An 18,229-nucleotide genomic window follows, 5' to 3' on the forward strand; every position below is an offset into this window, starting at 1 on the left:
CATAATCCTTGTTCAAATACTGCTATCGATATCATCTGTGATGTCATCAATTAGGTAATTTGAGATGGCATCTATGATGTCGTGCACGGTAATGGGCAGAGAGCATGGTTGGAGCTCATGTTATGGTTTCCCCGTAAATATGACATTTCAGTGGTTTCATGATTTTTACTCTGTAACCATAATGTTAATTTAACTGTGTGCCTTCTAAAGGAATTTCTGAGGGTTTTATCAATAACCCTTGATTTCACTTGAGTAACGGTAAGCATAACTTACATTTAGCAACATTTTTCTACTTTAAAAAACACTGATAAAATACGGTTAGGGTTACAAAATAAAACTGACTTCCCCCTGAATTTTCCCAGTTATTGTTAGCTCCTTATACAGTTGTTTGCGCACCCACCATGCAATCCATAACTCACACACCAATGCAATACTCATGATCTCACTATTGGTGTAATATTTGACTTCAAAAGTCATATAAATTAACTCATTAGTGATACGATTACCTTACCATTCACATTACGAATGGCTTGACTATTGATACAGTGTGTTCTTCGTTCTCATACTCATTGTTAACAGTATTGTGAGGATATAAGCATTGCATTTGGTATGTGAGCTGTGTTTTTTAGATCGAAAGGTAAAAATGGTTTACTGACCTTTTTGTGAGTATATGTGGCGAGTGTGTGATAGGAATGATGGTGAATGATAATACTTCTGTATCATGTTGCAGCCAACCCACTGTTTGGCAGCACCTTCAGCTGTGTAAAGTGGGCGTTGACAGCTGTGCCGGGACACAGGACAGGCCCAGTGCAAACTCACTTTGCAGCTAACAAATGCCTCATGAAGCCTTCGGATGTGTGTAACAGTGGTCTTCCCAGGCAACCTACCAATTAAGCAGCCAAATGCCAGTTTGGAAGTTAACATTCAATTTGCAAGCTAACCCCAATATTGATATCTAAGCTTTATATGCAAATCCATAAATCCGTCAAATGTTGCCAAAGTTATTAGTAAATCAGATCTGTATGAAAACTGAGACCTCTTCACTGACCTTAACTTGACTTACCAAAAGAAAACTCAACATGTACATTTCTGACTAATTCTGTGAAAATTCGACAACCGGTGGCAAAGGCTTTAGCAAATGAACACTCCCCATTAAAGGGTCCCCTTAATACATCTGTTTGAAAGTCAAGGTATCAAAAATAGGCTAAACTTGCCAAGTGTTTGCCAACTGTCATGCAGATCCCTGTAATGGCACCAAAGGTATCAGTAAATCATAGATTCTTGACCACTCCTCCTTTAACTTTGTCAGTTTGTCAAAGTTTTTTCTGATGTACAATTTTGGGTGACAAATTATTTGTTCAAATTAGTAATTTTATTGATGCATATGATTGTAACTGATGAAATAATGATTTTGCACTTAAAATTATATGATTATCTCATTTACAAGTGATATTAATAATGTAGTATAGTTAACCTAAAAACAATTGTGCGATACACCATTATTTTTAAAATGTATCCAACTTCTGGTGTAATGTTCATCCTGTTCAGGCTCATTCTCCCTCTCAGGCAGCTACCTGCTGCGAGCCTCTCTCGCTCTCTCCCAACAGTTTCCGCAGAACATGGAGAGCAAGGACGTTAATAGACTGTGGTGTTAGAATGCATGTATTGTGAATGGAACTTTCCATGTGTACCTGATGTATCATTTTGAAGGATTTCCACTGTTAGTTCTGATGTAGGGCAGCAGAAGGACCTAATTCTATGAGCTATTGTTAAGAAAATGTTTCATATTGTGTTGTACATCTCCGGAGTGCAGTTGCTGAGGAAGCAAGCTGAAGAGTTCTCTTACCTTAACAAATGGGTTAGTGTTAAGAACCTTTCAGATTTACAGAATTGTTTTTGATTTGCCAATGCGACCTAACCATGATCTTACCATGCAGAATATGCAGTTTTATTAATTAATGTGCACAGATTGTGTATAAAACCCTTGGTTTTGAAAGATCAGAGGTGACTTTCCATTTTACTCCTCAAACTCTGTCCAATTATTTTGAGATTTCCTCACATAAGATGCAGTCAATACTCTACGCGTTTGACACTTAGAATTTAGAGAGGTTTTTATTGATTAACTAGGGTTTCTGTTATAGTCTGTGATTCTGTATCTGAGCCTTCATGAAAAAATATGCAGATGTCTCTGTAATGCTTATTTGGACAATTCTGCATTAATACTTTAAACGTAATTTTAATCTAGAACTCAGTTCTTGAGTGGTCCTAGTTTCTAATTATGATTTTACTTTGCCCTTTACTTCAATAGCACAAATTAACAGTCTCTTGTTGCTAGATCAATGAAAAGGCTCACGGAGCCAAAGTGCTTAACCCTTCGGCCCCCAGGAAAACCAGACCCACATATAAAAGTGATCCATATATATATATATATATATATATGTATATATATATATATATATATTTGCCACCAGTTGTCTTGCAGTTGCAGCTTGCGTCTTCAAAGCAATGCACATACTTCAACTGACACATTTCAACTGTAGCTTTTAGGCAGCAATAAAAAAGTCAAGTAAGTATTGTGATTATGTTTCTGCTACAAAAGGGTCAGACTTGTCTAGTGGCAGTTTTAGAGCCATAAAGAAGCGCAGAAGGTTTATATGTCCACTGCAAAGAGCAAATCTGTATTTTATGTAAATAGTTGAGTACATTAGTAAAGTCAGCCATTACCTGCGCTATAATACAAATTAAATGTATGTGCGGGGTGGAGGGCGGCTATGGAGAGATGAAGGGCACTTTTGCTGGGTGGTAATGAAGGAATCCGAGGAGGAGGGAGTGGGAGCACCAATAATGATTGTTGGACTGGGCGCAGGAGGTGCTAAAGACTGTGATGAATGGTATGTGACAAAGTGTTTTTTGAGTGTCTTGAAAGAACGTGCTGATTGAGGGAACACACAATCGATTTTGTGACTGTCTACGTAGGCTAGTGTTTTAGAGCAACAGTTTAGCCAATAGCAGAGATGGCATCTTGATGGATGACTGCTGCCGTCACTCGGGTTATAGAGGACAGCTCTGACATAGGATCAGAGACTGAGACATCAGATACTGAGACAGCATCTGAGGGATAGGACAATGACGCAGACTCTGGGAGTGATTTTTCAGTCGGAGGAGTCCAATTCGATAACTCCTCTTCCAGTAAATTATGAGGGAGGTGATGAGGACAGTCCTGCTGTCCCTTCGCAAGCACAGTCTGTGCAACGGGGTAATAATGGGTTAGCCTAACCCAGAGAGCAGGTGAATGCGGCGGCAAGCAGAGAGAGAGAGAGTGCTCTCTTGGGAGCTCCCCAGTTTAGTTCAGCCCCAAATTCCACCGCCCAAATCGTATTGTGGAGACATCAAAATTATCTATCGCAAAACAAACTGGTTTTGTAAGGCAGGCACCTGTGTTTTTGGTCCTGGGTTCGGCGGCCATATAGAGAAACACACTAAACCCAAACATTTCTGGAAACTAGACATTCAGGGGAGTCCACAGAGGTATGACTTGTGTGGATTCCCCAAAGTTTTCTTACCCAGAATACCCTGCAAAGCTGAAATGTTGAATAAAAACTCTATTTTTCTCGCATTTCTGTCACACAAACTACAGGAATATGCTGGGATCCACAAAATTCCTACCACCCAGTGATTCCTCACCTATCCTGATAAAAACACTACCCCACTTGAGTGACTACACCTAGTGCCTGCGTCAGGAATGGATCACCCCAGGGTCAACAGCTGCCTCATGTAAGGACCAACATTGACCGTTGTGTGATCTATTCCTGTTGCGGGCACCAGGCCTACCCACACAAGTGAGGTACCATTTTTATCGGGAGACTTGGGAGAACGCTGGGTGGAAGGAAATTTGTGGCTCCTCTCAGATTCCAGAACTTTCTGTCACCGAAATGTGAGGAAAATGTGTTTTTTTAGCCAAATTTTGAGGTTTGCAAAGGATTCTGGGTAACAGAACCTGGTCAGAGCCCCACACGTCACCCCATCTTGGATTCCCCTAGGTCTCTAGTTTTCAGAAATGCACAGGTTTGGTAGGGTTCCCTAGGTGCCAGCTGAGCTAGAGGCCAAAATCTACAGGTAGGCACTTTGCAAAAAACACCTCTGTTTTCTGTAAAAAAATGGGATGTGTCCACGTTGTGTTTTGGGGCATTTCCTGTCGCGGGTGCTAGGCCTACCCACACAAGTGAGGTATAAATTTTATCGGGAGACTTGGGGGAAAGCTGGGTGGGAGGAAATTTGTGGCTCCTCTCAGATTCCAGAACTTTCTGTCACCGATATGTGAGGAAAATGTGTTTTTTTAGCCAAATTTTGAGGTTTGCAAAGGATTCTGGGTAACAGAACCTGGTCAGAGCCCCACAAGTCACCCCATCTTGGATTCCCCTAGGTCTCTAGTTTTCAAAAATGCACAGGTCTGGTAGGTTTCCCTAGGTGCCGGCTAAGCTAGAGGCCAAAATCTACAGGTAGGCACTTTGCAAAAAACACCTCTGTTTTCTGTCAAAAAATGGGATGTGTCAACGTTGTGTTTTGGGGCATTTCCTGTTGCGGGTGCTAGGCCTACCCACACAAGGGAGGTATCAATTTTATCGGGAGACTTGGGGGAACGCTGGATGGAAGGAAATTTGTGGCTCCTCTCAGATTCCAGAACTTTCTGTCACCGAAATGTGAGGAAAATGTGTTTTTTAGCCAAATATTGAGGTTTGCAAATGATTCTGGGTAACAGAACCTGGTCTGAGCCCCACAAGTCACCTCATCTTGGATTCCCCTAGGTGTCTAGTTTTGAAAAATGCCAAGGTTTGCTAGGTTTCCCTAGGTGCCGGCTGAGCTAGAGGCCAAAATCTACAGCTAGGCACTTTGCAAAAAACACGTCAGATTTCAATGTAAAAATGTGATGTGTCCATGTTGCGTTTCCTGTCGCGAGCATTAGGCCTACCCACGCAAGTGAGGTACCATTTTTATCGGGAGACTTGGGGGAACACAGAATAGCAAAACAAGTGTTATTGCCCCTTGTCTTTCTCTACATTTTTCCCTTCCAAATGTAAGACAGTGTGTAAAAAAGACGTCTATTTGAGAAATTGCCTGTAATTCACATGCTAGTATGGGCACCCCGGAATTCAGAGATGTGCAAATAACCACTGCTTCTCAACACCTTATCTTATGCCCATTTTGGAAATACAAAGGTTTTCTTGATACCTATTTTTCACTCTTTATATTTCAGCAAATAAATTGCTGTATTCCCGGTATAGAATGAAAACCCATTGCAAGGTGCACCTCATTTATTGGCTCTGGGTACCTAGGGATCTTGATGAACCTACAAGCCCTATATATCCTCACAACCGGAAGAGTCCAGCACACGTAACAATATATTGCTTTAAAAAATCTGACATTGCAGTAAAAAGTTTAAGAGTAAAACGTGGAGCAAAATGGCTGTGTTTTTCAGCTCACTTTAAATATTTTTTTATTTCAGCTGTTATTTTCTGTAGGAAAACCTTGTAGGATCTACACAAATGACCCCTTGCTGAATTCAGAATTTTGTCTACTTTTCAGAAATGTTTAGCTTTCCTGGATCCAGTGTTGGTTTCACACCCATTCCTGTCACTAACTGGAAGGAGGCTGAAAGCACCAAAAATAGTAAAAATGGGGTATGTCCCAGTAAAATGCCAAAATTGTGTTGAAAAATGTGGTTTTCTGATTCAAGTCTGCCTGTTCCTGAAAGGTGGGATGATGGTGATTTTAGCACCAGAAAACCTTTGTTGATGCCATTTTCAGGGAAAAAACCACAAGCCTTCTTCGGCAGCCCTTTTTTCCAATTTCTTTTAAAAAAACGAAATTGTCACTGTATTTTGGCTAATTTCTTGGTCTCCTCCAGGGGAAACCACAACCTCTGGGTACCATTAGAATCCCTAGGATGTTGGAAAAAAAGGGCGCAAATTTGGCGTGGATAGCTTATGTGGACAAAAAGTTATGAAGGCCTAAGCGCAAACTACCCCAAATAGCCAAAAAAGGGCTCAGCACGGGGGGAAAGGCCCAGCAGCTAAGAGGTTAAGGTAAAATCAGGGGTTCAATAAAATTGAAGTTCAGAAGTTTATTGGGGTTCGGTTCCCATGCCTTATATGATGTCACTGAAACCTGCAAACCATGCACTGCCCTTAACTTGTTATGAGCCTGCAAACTTTCACCACACTCATTAAACAGTGCCAACATTATCAGCAAGTGAGAACTTTTCAACACACACATTCCATTTTGCATTACCACAGTTCATTATTAACAAATGAACACACTTTTGACTCTGCTTTTAACTATGCCCTCCCCACCTCTTACTGATTCCATAAATTTAAAAATACCAAGATTAAGATTAAGCAAAACATGATATTTGGACTACATTCATCATATGGCACCAAAGTTCTGAAATTTTAACATTTTGACGCCCACCCAAAAGACTGTTGTAAAATTATTTTTTCAAAAACTAGTGAATGTATTTACATGAAGTCAAGCAAAGGTGCTTCCTTCAGTAAATTCTAATTTGTTGCCAAGCTTGAGATGATCACAATCACCATTTTTAGGTTGAGCATAGTAGCGAGCAAGCGCTGCTTTTCCAAAGTGTTGTTATCTATTTGGGCTTTTAACCACTCCCACCTCACTCCCATCACTATCGCTCGTTCAGTTGCTTGCCCTCCAAAACTCCTTTGTTATCATTGGTAAATGCTTTACATTTGCCCCTCCTTGGGGCGTTTTGGTTACCGTCTTGGACATCGACCCTTTTAATTGCACTTTTGCTGATACGTTTGACTGCGAACAGACTTCTTTTTCCTTTTGTGTGTCTCCTTCACGCTCATGGCGGCTGTGGCACATTGAATAAGCTTGCTTATGTGAAACTGTTTTACTTTTCATTTTCAATATACGTGGCAAGAAAAGTCCGGTTAGGAGTTTACAACACTAATAGCTCTACCTCAAGCAACTGTGAGACCCATTGCATTGCAAATGCTTGTTTCTGTAGCAGAGAGCAAACATTCCTATGGGAGTTAAAATGAGAAACACTTTTGACCCCCCCACCTCAATTCCACCCAAAACACCAGGACTCGTGCTATGCTGGTCGTAAAAGTGGATACAAATGTATTAATGCTTCATGCAGATTTATCAAATAGAGCAGTGGTTCCCAACCTTTTGACTCCTGAGGACCCCCAATGAATCATTACTGGAAGCCAGGGACCCCCAGCAATTTGTACGTTTTAAATTTCAAACATTAAAATAATAGTTTGCAAAAAATATAACAAGTAAACACCAAACAAATAATCAAATTACTAAAGATAAAATTCTTATATATTGAAAAAAAAATGCAAAAGTCGAAACATTTTATTGGGAACGTCAGTGCTGCATCTTGGCAACTACCTTTTCATTGTTTGGTTTTATTTATGAAAGGTGAATCCACAGGTCAGATTCTACATTTCCGGAGCGATTTCTGTTATATATTTTTTAGGCATGTAAGATCTGAGAAAGCTTTTTCACATAAATGAGTGATGGGGAAAGGAAGTAAACCATAGGGGCCCCCTCATCCCTCCCTAGCCTCTCGGTCAAATGTACTTCATTTGTTTTAAAGCACCTCTCATACCACTGCAGGGTGTAAGGGCACTTTCCAGGGGACTACAAGGTGTAGGGTTCACATGTGATCCACACTGATAGGCATTTTCTAAGAGTGCTTGGTCTGGAGAAGCACAAGCTTAGGATTGAGAACACTGCACAGTGATTAGTGAGGACATTAGTAATAAGAATGTATTTTAGCAAACCTTTTTTTGTAGCATAAGAAAAATGAAAGACTAGGGAAAAACAACTTTCTAATTTGTCCCATGCAGTTTGCATGTAGCTCTTTAACGGCAGTTCATAGCTCACAGTGCTAGATTATTATGATGAACTGCACAGTACCAAAAGCAGCTCTGTGACAAAAGCAGTAACCCAATGTGCCATGCACATAAAATACTGTTCTTTGCATGATACACGTTCTTTGCAGCAGGCATATTACCATCTAAGCTACCTTTGAGTCAAAACTGCCACTGCCCAATTCTCACATTCCTCTCCAGCAGGTACATTAATCAATAGAGTTCTCTTGACACTTTTATTTTTGTTGTACACAAGCTTTGCAGTGCTTTTAAAACTGCTGAACAAAGGAAGTAATAAATATAAAAACAGGACGCACGTGTTTGTCAAACGCCCCACTGGAGAAGTGCCTTTCTCCCAGCCTAGGCCTGCGGACCCCCTGGGAATGTGTCACGACCCCTGGGGGTCTGCGGACCACAGGTTGGGAACCACTGAAATAGAGCCAAAGTTATTAAGAAAAGAAGAACTCTGATCAAACCATTACTATGCGCAAGCTATCATCAGTGTGCAATGTATATATAATGATACGACACTTCACAGTGTGTATGCGGGAACTAAAACCCAACCCATACTTCAGGTATTATCTTACCTGAGACCAAACACAGAGAGTATAGCGCCACCAGCAGGAGTACTGCGTTATCCATGGCGCCCCCTGCAGCAAGGAAAAGGAAAAAGAAGGCTGGTCATGTGCTACACATACAGGTCAGCACAACCAAAGAAAACAGTGATGGGTAGGTATAAATGACTGACCCAGAATGACGGGATAGGAGGTCCGATACAGAGATACAGAGATGGCCATCTGCAGGATCGATGGCTTATCTCTGGATCTCAAGTTCAGAGCCTGCCACCTTCATGGCTGGAGATAATAAACGATTAGTACATAGACACAAACCCTGTCCCCTTTCTAGCTGGAGAGATTATGCTGTTGGCACAAGGATACAGATCTTGTCACTTTTATGGCTGGAGGGATTAAGCAGTTATCAGAGAGGCAAAACGCCTGTCAGCTTTACGGCTGGGTCTGATAAGATATTTGGCCATATTTATGGGAAAATGGTGGAGAAAAGGACGGAGCGCAATGCTCATTTTCACAGCAGGGATGCGTCGTATTTTATTGAATATGGAGCACCCCTGTGTTGTCCCCTGCGCTGGGGCTAAATTTAGCTGCCAACACAGGCATCCTTGCACCATCGTCAAGGATGTCTGTGTTGAGGAGATTGATTGTTGATGTGCGGGAAAGTGTCCCTTCCTGCACATAAACAATCACTATCAGCGCTTTGGCACTTCTGTGTGTCCTGCACAATGCAGCACACACAGAAGAGCCAAAGCGTCATTTTGAAACGATTGTTTATGTGCAGGAAGGGACACCTTCCTGCACATAAACATTCATTCTTTGCCTTTTGCTCCTTCTATGTGTGCTGCAGAATGCAGCAAGCATAGAAAAAGCAAAAAACAAGGAGGAATGAAAGTATTCCTCCTCGTTGCGCCATGCTAATGCCCTCCCTGGGGTGGCATTGGTTTTTGGCGCTGCCACAGATTTACAATTTCTCGTAAATCTGAGGCAACGTCAAAAGCAATGGGTGGTGCGGTGGAACACCAACTGCAACACCCATTGCACGCCCCTCTGACGCAGAAAACTGCATCGGAGGGGCCCATATTTAACCCGAAGGAGCTACAAATGTGGCAGGCGAGGCTGCAGTCTTAGCAGCGAAGCACGGGCGTGTTGTGCCAATTATAGCATAGTAAATGAACTCAGAAAGCGCCTGACATTGTTTCTAGGCTCCCCTTGCTTACACCCCAGAGCCTCCGAGTACAGACAGGGTTGAAATTAACTGAGGGGTCCTGATGGACAGGTGAGTTGGCACCCATGCCCTTTACGCCATACTGGGCGAGAGCGGGCCCTAATAAACAGCCCAGTCATCGTCTCTCCCGGGAAACCAGCACTTACCTGCAGTCCGCAGGCTCCCGAGGCTGGCAGGTGTGTGCACAGCCCTTATATACACACCAAGGTGAGTGTAAACAGGGGGCAGACGCCCAGTCCCTGCCTAATAACCTGTCTCACCCCATCATTTCCATCCCTGCAGACACAGAGCCTTCATGCTGGGGGCGCACGAACTCTGTCCCCTCCCTGACATGTTCCGCTGAAATCTGAGGGTGCAGAAAAATACTGGGAAACTCGAGGGTGCAGAACCTGTCCCACTGAAATCTGAGGGTTGCAAAAGTGTCCTGGGAACTGTGAGGGGCGCAGACATGTTCCACTGAAATCTGAGGAGTGCGGAAATGTACTGGGAACTGTGAGGGGCGCAGACATGTTCCACTGAAATCTGAGGAGTGCGGAAATGTACTGGGAACTGTGAGGGGTGCAGACATGTTGCAGCAAAATCTGAGGGGTGCGAAAATGTACTGGGATCTGTGAGGGGTGCAGACATGTTTCACTTGAATCAGAGGGGTGCAAAAATGGACTGGGATCTGAGGGGTGCAGAAACTATTCTACTGAAGTCTGAGGGGTGCAAAAATGTATCGGGAGCTATGGAAACCTGTTCCACTGAAATCTCTGGGGTGCAGAAATGTACCAGAAACTCTGAGGGGTGCTTCCAGTGAAATCTAAGCAATACATAAATATACCAGGAACTCTGAAGGGTGCAGACACTTTTCCACTAAAATTTGAAGGGTGCGGAAATGCACCAGAAACTCTGAGGGGTGCATATATGTTCCACTTGAATCTGACGGATGCAAACAAGCTCCATTGAAATCTGTGGGGTATAGACATGTACTGGGAACTATGAGGGGTGCACAACCTGTTCCACTGAAATCTGAGGGATTCAGAACTGTCATTGAACTGTTAGGGGTGCAAAACTAGTCCACTGAAATCTTAGGGGTGCAGAACTATATTGCGAACTATGAGGGGTGCAGACCTGTTCCACTGAGGCTTGGGGTTTTCCAACAAACTCTCAGGGGTGCAGATCTGTTACACGGAAATCTTAGTGGCACTCAACTTTTGATGGGTGCAGCCCTGTTCTACTGAAATTCTTGGGGTGAAAAACTGTTGAGGGCCCAGGTCTGTTTCACTGAAATGTTAGGGGAGCAGAGCTCTTTGTGAAATCTGAGGACCGTAGCCCTGCATCACTGAAACCTTAGGGGTCCAGAACTGTTGGGGTTGCGTGGACCTGTGCCACTGAAATCGTGGGGGTGCAGAAGTGTACTACAAACTCAGAGATGCTCCACTGAAGTGTTAGGAATGCAGAACTGCTAAGGGGGGCATACCGTTTGCACCAAACTGTTAGGGGTGCAGAACTGTTTCAGTAACATCGAAGAAGCGTCATGCTGAACACAGACCCTTTGCGGTGCAAAGCTGTTCTGCAAATCCAAGGGGCGCAGAATTGTTTAGGGGTACAGACCTATTCCATGAAATGTTATGGGTGAGTGCAGAACCGTTGGCGGGTGCAACCTGTTCCATTAAATCTTATGAGTGCAGAGCTGTTGGGGGCGGGGGGGGGGGGGGGGGATTGCAGACATCTTCTGTGAACTCTTGTGGGCGCCGAGCTGTTGGGGGGCGCAGAAGTGTTTCACTGGGAACTCTGGGATGCAGAACTGTGGTGGGTTCCAGGTCTGTTTCACTGAAATCTCAGGGGTGCAGAACTCCCAGTGAGATCTGAGGTGCTGCATGCCTGTTCCTCTGAAATATGAAGGGTCCAGAACTGTTTCACCAACATTCAAGAGATGTCGAGCTGAACACTGACGTTTCACGGTGCAAGGCTGTTCTGCTGAACCCCAAGGGGTTCGTTGACATCTTAAGGGTCCAGACCTCAAGGCTGAAATACTGAACACTCAGATCTGGCATGTATTGATGCCCCACTGAGTCTACGGGGTATAGTCCTGTACAACGGAACTCTTCTGGGGTGTTGAGCTGGTAGTAATATCAGGAGGGGGCAGTGTTGAGCTGGCAGTAATATCAGAGGGGGGGGCAGAGTTAAGCGCCAAAGTCTGGTTGCAAAACTGACCATTTACATCTTAGGTTCGCAGAGCAGCAGACAAGATGGCGCGCAGCTGATAAATGACACCCCAGGAGGTCAAAACCGAGCAATGGCCCCTGAACGATGCCTCAAGGGCTAAGCAATGACACGACACCTGAGGGGTGCAGAGCTGTGCAGTGATACATGAGGAGTGCAGAGCTACGCAATGATACCCAAGGGGTGAATTAATGAGTGGTGACTCGTGACGGGTTCAGGGCTGAACAGTTACATTTTAGGGCAGTAGACCAGAACGGAAGAGGGTGCAGAGCTGATTAATGACACACGAGGGATGCAAAACTAAGCTATAACCCATGATGGTTGATGGCTCCTGAAGGACACCTATAGGGTGCAGGGCTGAGCAGTGATGCATGAGGGGTGCCGGGCTGTGCAATGGCACCTGAGGGGAGCAGGGCTGTGCAGTGACATTCGGGCTGAGCAATGACACCTGAGGGGTGCAGGGCTGAGCAGTGACATTCGGGCTGAGCAATGACACCTTAGGGGTGCAGGGCTGAGCAGTGACACCTGAGGGGTGCAGGGCTGAGCAGTGACATTCGGGCTGAGCAATGACACCTGAGGGGTGCAGGGCTGAGCAGTGACACCTGAGGGGAGCATGGCTGAGCAATGATGCCTGAGGGGTGCCTGGCTGTGCAGTGACACCTGAGGGGTGCAGGGCTGTGCAGTGACACCTGAGGGGAGCATGGCTGAGCAATGACCCCTAAGGAGAAGCGGGGCTGAGCAATGACACCTGAGGGGAGCGGGGCTGAGCAATGACCCGTGAGGAGACACTGGTTCAGCAATGACCCCTGATGGGAGCAGAGCTGGGCAAAGAGCCCCTAAGGGGACCAGCGCTCACCAATGACCGCTAAGGGGAGCAGGGCTGGACAATGACACCAGAGGAGAGCATGGCTGAGCAATGACCTCTAAGGGGAAGCGGGGCTGAGCAATGACACCTGAGGGGAGCAGGACTGAGCAATGACCCCTGAGGAGACACTGGTTCAGCAACGACCCCGGAGGAGAGCAGGGCTGAACAATCACACCTGAGGGGGTAGAGGTGGGCAATGACACCTGAGGGGCTCAGGGCTGAGCAAGGATACCTGAGAGATGTAGGGCTGAACAAGTATACCTGAGGGATTTTGGGTGGAACACCGAATTCTAGGTCAGCATACCAAAGGGCTACAAAGTGTACATTGAGATCTGGAGGGTGCAGAGCTGGCATCTAAGGGGTGTAGAGCTGAGTACGGAAATCTGAAGGAATCCAAACTGAGCAAGCACTAAGATCTGAGGAGTGATGTGCTCAGTACTGAGATCTGAGAGGTGTAGAGGAAAACTCTGAAATCTGAGGTTTGCAGTTTTGAGTTTCAAAGGGGCACCTGATAGCTTCTCACTAAAGTCTCAGGGGCCTATTCATTAAGGTAAACAAGAGTAAATCTACATGTGGAAGTTTACTCTTACATTGTTTAGTAACTCTACTAATTTGCGCTATTCATTATTTACAAGTATAAAGTTACTCAAAGGTGTAGGTTTACATGTCTCCTCCCTCTGAAACAAGTGTGGAGCCAAATTTATGAATGTAAAGTTACTATAGCCAAAATGGAGCCGTACTAAGTTCAGAGGACCACACATGGCCAACCACTAATTTTGCAAAACCCTCCTATGAGAAATAATGGAGGTAAGACTTTAAATACATATAAATAAAACCCAAAAAGAAATAGTGTTAAATTACATTATTGAAAATAGGAATATAAACAAATGTAATTTCAAGTTACAAATTGTCAAAAAATAAAATATTAACTTAACCATTTAGAATTTAAAATTAATGTAACATTGTTAAAAATAATTCAATTAATTTTAGTTATGTCTACAAATCACTTAATAATTATTAATACATAAAAAATATACTTTAGGTGGAACTTGTTTGGTTAATAAATCTTTAAAAAATGTTATTTACTAGAATATATTTAAATGAATTCTTTAACAATTAATTTTCTATGGGAGAGTGTTGCAGTACTAGTAGTTGGTTACGTGTGGGGGTGGCTTACTCTGAACTGGAGTACATTTACCACTACTTTGGGTCCTTTTTAGGTCAAGCATAGCAGCGCACAAGAGACCCTCTTCGACACGTTGTAACCTACTCTGTGGCCTAAACACGCCCATCTTACACCCATCACTTTCATTCATTCCTGGGCTTGCCTTTCAAAATTCCCTTGATTTCGTAGGTAAATGCTTTACGTTCGTCCTGCTTTGAGGCTGCTTTGTTACGCCTTGCAGATTGACCCTCTTACATGGATTATTGCACGATCAGCCATATGCTTTAGAGTGGGCGCACAACTTTTTTCTTTTGCCTCATGGCATGCCTTGTGTGGGGCCGTATGTTGTTTCTTCCTCTTCCTTTTTTGGGCACGTCACTATTACTTTGTGGTGTCTGCGCAAAAGACTGCAAGCTGAATGGGGGTTATTTATTATGTATTCAATACATTTTTTTAAAGGTTCATATAGTGCAAACTCGATAGAAGGAGCGCTGAAGTTTCATATAGCTCGAACTTGATCGCAGGTGCGCTTTACATGACTATATGAAGTTTCATTTAGCGAAACCTCGATCTGAGGAGCGCTTTACATGAGTACCACTTACCTATAAGTTTAGCGGTTGAAAAATATACAAATTGGAGCATTTAAAACAGAAATAAACACATAAATCATTAAAGCAGCTATCACAGCACAGCGGGAGAGCCAATACTACAATAGTCACTGCACTCAGAAAACTCACCTCTCAATGCTTTGCTGGCCATTTATTTTTCATAACATTTTTGCCCATAATTCAGCGCACAACCTGCTCTTTCTATCTAGGTCATCTCTGGGTCCCCACACTTGGCTGGGGGGGACCCCAAAATAATAATAAAAAATATATATAATAAATAATGACAATATATTCATTTTTGATGCAGATAGAGGAAGAAGCTGCAACAGAGGAAGAAGGTAAATGGAAGTGCTTTAGTTATATGCAGGGCCTCGGGAATTATGTGGCAAAGACTACCAAAGTATGTGGCATGGTTAACCAAATTATGTGCCAAGAAAAGTCCAGTTATGCATTTACAATACCAATAGCTCTAACTCAAGCAAATGCGAGATCTATTGCTTTGCAAATCCCTGTTGATTTTAGTAACTTTGGGAATGCAGTTTGTGAATAAGAATGGGCTTTCTCTTTTGTGAGTGGGTGTTTGTCCCTTCTTAAACCCCTACTTAAGCCTCCCTTAACGACTCCTTACTCCTCCCTTAACCACTCCTTACTTCTCCCAAAACCCCACCTATTGTGTAGTAAGTACACTTCAGTTTTCAACTGTTCCTCCCTCATTTCTGAATAAGTAGTAAACTTACATGTGTGGTGATCTCACCTTTAAGAAGGTGGGAAAGGTGGAGACTTACACTTGCAGGTTTGGGAAGATAATTTTGTAGCACTTTGGCAATACTATTGTAGTACTACTAAAAGTACTGAAGGATGCTGCTTGTGAATAGGCCCCTGAGGGTCCACAGACTACATTAGTGAGGTGCAGGGCTAAACACATACATCTGAGGGTGCAGATCTGAACACTGAACCCTACGGTGTGCAGAGCAGAACACTGACTTGGAGATGGGCGAGCCACTGAAAGTTAATGCGAGCTCGAGCCAGATGTTTGGCTCTGGCTCAGCTCGAGGTTTGCTGTGAGCCTCGAGTCCAAAACGAGCCGAGCTTTGAAAGGGCTTTTCCTTTCTGTCTCCCTTGCCTCTCCTTGCTCTCTCCCAGTGTAGAGCACCCTCGCTCACTTTTTACTGTTCCTTAAACACAACAAACAGCCTACCTGTCTTGGTTGTGCACCCTTGTCCCCTCTGCTAATAAAGGTTTTCCTGTGCAGTTGAGAAATGCCAAGCTCACGGGCCCCAAGTAAAGGTTGCACAAGTTACACTGGTCCACACAGCAGTCTTTAGTTGTCATTTGTAGCAGCTAGGGCTCCAGTTGCAAGGTGGGCTTTTTGAAACACTGGAAATGTGCAATGTGTGGGTCTGTGAGTTTGGAGCAGAGGGAGGCTGGCTTGCTCTTGCTTTGTTTTGCTAATCTTTTTAATTGCTACCACTTCAGTGCTAAGCAGCTCCTTATAAGGGGTTGTTTCTGCAAAGCAAAGGAAGTTAATGTTACTGCTATGAAATAAAGTGAGCTGTCTCCCTTTGTGCATCACATTGCGCATTTATCTGGAATTAATCATGACATGTCTAGTGTTACATTGATTTACCATGAGATACGTATTTATTCAATATGGTGTACTAATTTTGCTCATAATGAAATTGGAGACAAACTGTTCCCTTTGCTGGTGAATGTTAGTAAATGAGAACTTGATAACAAAATCCATCAATAGGCTACATTGCACAATGTATAACAAAGAATCCTGGGCTGAAATCCAAGCTGCCTCACTTGAATAAACTGTGTGATCCTAGTAATTTTATCTGTTTCACAGTGTTTCATTTTCTTTGAGCGACCAACCTCAGAGCACCTTGGGGTAACTCAGTTCAGTATGTGCACTATGCAAACAAGCCTCTTTATATATGGTTCAACAAGCAATGCTTTTGTTACATACATCGTTACTTTGGCTGTCTGTGGGCTACATGACAACCCTATTTCCTTGGTGACTCACAAAAATGTAATTAAGGTATAAGGTTTTTCTTTACTACTACTAAATACATGTTCAAAAACGATTACTGTCACAACATGGCACGCAAAACGAAACACTGTTAAAGGCAAAGCCTTTTTCAATTCCAAGGAGTATCATATTTTTATTTGACGAACATTGGGTGGTTTACGCGCCAAATCTTTCCATGGCTCGGCTCGTGCTGGGCTCCTAGAGCCACCCACGCCAGACCCCTGGCTCGCCCACCTCTGGGTAAACATGAATGTGACCTGGGACCAAAGCTTGGCATCCGCTGAATCATGGGTCTGGGTGCCTGGCTGCATGGGATTGTTATGTTTTATCTGGGATTTACATTTCAACATGAATGTTTTAAAAGGCTAAATACAATTCAACAGAGGAGCCACAATTGTTTCGAATACGGTGTGAACCAATCGTTGTGATTAATTCGTTTATGTATAAATAGATTAACTTGGGGGATCAATATCTCTTAATCATAAACTGAGGGTCTCTAGCTCTTCCCCTAAACTTTGAATATCATTAGCTGAATTCTGCATTATTGCAGCAAGTAACGTCAGCTGCCAGAGATTGTCAGTAAAAGGAGGATCAAAGGTTGCCACGCCCCACTTTTTACCGCTCATTTGCTTCATGGTCTTCTGTATTTTTGTGTTGTTTTTTTGTTCGGCCTCACATCTGAAGGTGGCTAATAACAGACTAAAATTATTTTTAATTATGTTTAATTGTAATACTTTAAGCTACCCATCCCTTATCCCTGCACAGTACCCGCGTCTGAGCCCTAAAATCCCTTACTACCCCTAACATGTCCCGTCCCTTAGCCCTAAAAACACTTTACTATACCTATGTACTACTGTTCTTTCAGCCCCAGAAACTCCTTACTGCCCCATCTACTACCCATCTCTGAGCCCTAAAAACTCCTTACTGCTCACCCCTGAAACTTAAAAACTCTTTACTACCCCAATACACTGCCCATTCCCGAACCCTAAAAATGTCCTCCACTCCGAGAAACCACACAACCCTGAACCCTAAAAACACCTAACCACCCCAAAAGCTATTCATCCCAGTGCTCTAAAATTCTCTTACCACCCCTAAAACCCAAACTTTACATTTAAATTAAAAATACATTTATTTTTTATTAACATTTGATGATTATTTTGAGAAAGATTTAAAAAGATATAGGCCCTCATTACGACCCTGGCGGTCGGTGATAAAGTGGCGGTAATACTGCCAACAGGCTGGCGGTAACTACTGCCAAATTATGACCATGGCGGAAAGATCTACGAAAGACAGCTAATGTACCACACTAACCACCAGGGCAGAAACAATAGCCACCACAGCAGTAGCCGCCTACAGCTAGGCGGAAGTCAATGTTCCGCCCACCATATTACAACAACACAAACCGCCACCTTTTCCAGGGCGGTGCCAATGACATCAAAAGCGTGGCGGAAACTGAGCTCAGAAGTGAAGATTCATCTTTGGAAACACAGGGAAGAACCACACTGCCATGGAACCCGAACTGCTTGTTTTTCCTATGATATTCTACGTTCTGCTCCACCACGAACACCAACGTCGGCGAAGAAGTCGACAATAATTACAGCCGCTTAGCACACAAGAGAGGGGGGAGGAAAAAGAGACCCACAA

Source organism: Pleurodeles waltl, chromosome 12 (assembly GCF_031143425.1).
Source record: "Pleurodeles waltl isolate 20211129_DDA chromosome 12, aPleWal1.hap1.20221129, whole genome shotgun sequence".
Lineage (NCBI taxonomy): Eukaryota > Metazoa > Chordata > Amphibia > Caudata > Salamandridae > Pleurodeles > Pleurodeles waltl.